Source organism: Montipora capricornis, chromosome 4, assembly GCF_036669925.1.
Source record: "Montipora capricornis isolate CH-2021 chromosome 4, ASM3666992v2, whole genome shotgun sequence".
Classification (NCBI taxonomy): domain Eukaryota; kingdom Metazoa; phylum Cnidaria; class Anthozoa; order Scleractinia; family Acroporidae; genus Montipora; species Montipora capricornis.
In genome coordinates this window covers 40,619,927-40,622,055 of record NC_090886.1, presented here as the reverse complement: position 1 = coordinate 40,622,055, position 2,129 = coordinate 40,619,927, and positions in this window count along the sequence as shown.

Below are 2,129 nucleotides of genomic sequence, written 5' to 3'. Positions count from 1 at the left end.
CACACAACGTGTGGCAATGTCTCTGTCGGCACTTGTTTAAAATTTCAGGAATCCAATAACCTCTTCAGCTGACTTGGTTCAAATTATAAACATTGGGAATAATATGTATTCAGCTTTGTCACAATAATGCAAACAGGGACTCCTATTTTTGACAGATTTGCCTGTTATGGTTATAACTTAAGCTACATTAATCATCAATTGGCATACAGTGATAGTTATAGTGGTTTGCTAAATAGTGCACTTCCTATAATTTCAGACTTTCCTTATGTTATATCAATGTTAGCTGCCTTTGATTCCTTGCTCATGGATAATTATCATGCATATATTTTAACACTTGAACTTTACACAGTAGCAATATACTGTCTGCTTAATGGGAGGTGTAAAATGTTTCACTCATGGCAGAGGTTTATTAGGTATGGGACCCATTTGCAACATGTACTTCAATTCATTAATGAATTTGGTACAACATTTTCAGAATATATGTGCACAAACATTTGACAGATTTGCCTGTTATGGTTATAACATAAGCTACATCAATCATCAGTTGGCATACAGTGATAGTTATAGTGGTTTGCTAAATAGTGCACTTCCTATAATTTCAGACTTTCCTTATGTTATATCAATGTTAGCTGCCTTTGATTCTTTGCTCATGGATAATTATCTTGGATATATTTTAACACTTGAACTTTACACATTAGCAATATACTGTCTGCCTAATGGGAGGTGTAAAATTTTTTACTCTCATGGCAGAGATTTATTAGGTATGGGACCCATTTGCAACATGTACTTCAATTGAAATAGATTCATTAATTAATTTGGTACAACATTTTCAGAATATATGTGCACAAACATCTGTTACTTATGAGATTAAAATGTGTTAACATTATTAAAATGTAAAGCAACAGTGGAAGCAGTGTTCATTAATTATATGTTCAAAACCAAAATTTTAGACCCTAGGAGCACTTAAATGATGTTTATCTTTGTTCTTGCAAAGAATGTTCTGCTGTGTCATTTTATTCTAGTTGTTTTTCCACCTCAAAAGTCTTGTAACTATTGCACCCCTCAAACAGTTGATAGTATCATTGAGAATGGAAGAGCAATTTATCAGAAATGTTACTCCAGCAAAATATGTTTTTATTTCTGATTTTCTAAAGAAATTAGACGTAAGCTGCTGGCCATGTAAGAGTTATTCATAGAGCAAGATGTCAGGGAAATTTATCTTGTAATGTGGTTCACAGTAAACAACAGCTTAAAACTGTCGTTTTGCATAATAAAGAAAGCAGCACAGCCTTTTTGATGTGAATTTCTAGCTTAACTGCATTAGTTGTGTTTTCCAGTGGTATGCAAAGCAAAAGATGAGTTACCACAATGATTCTGAACCAAAAAATGTAACAAAAGTATTTTCAAATGTAGGTTCTGTTATTGATCTCTTTTGATCTATTATACAAAGTAAATTTAATTGTTTTGAAAAACAAACTATGAGGTTGCATTTCTTAGCTGTTTATGTGAATTATCAAATATAGGAAGGAAACAGATAATAAGAAAGCATAAATCTACTTCAGAAATTGCGGCGAACTGGAAGAAAGAAGAGAGAAATTTACAGCCCAATGGACCCAGAGAAAAAATAAGAACTTCCTTCAAATTGTTTTGAAAAGTGCAGGTCTGTGGACCCATAAAAAAAAAACAGACTCTTTCAAATAAAGATGAAAAGTATAGGTCAATGAACTCACACGATAAAGAGCAACTTCTCTCAAATAGATTCTTGTAACACCTATATACCTTTTTTTTGTAGTGTACAATAAAGTTGTTATTATTATTATTATTATTATTATTATTATTAAACTGTCAACAAAAGTACAAATAACCTGGCAGCGCATGAGTATATAGGCTACTTAGAGCCTCTTGTTCACTAGGAAAATGCAAGCCTCTGACCAGCGAGAACAAAGCGTTGGGCTCAGTAAAATCGAACGGTTTTAAAGCGTTGGTCGAGAAAACATGAAGTTTGTCAGGCGGACATGGAACGACAGACTCAACCGGAAGCATGGGTTTCCTGCCAGAGAATGGAAGGAGAATTAAAACAATAGCATGCGTATATGAAATAATTACTGTTCCTTACCGCAACAACAACA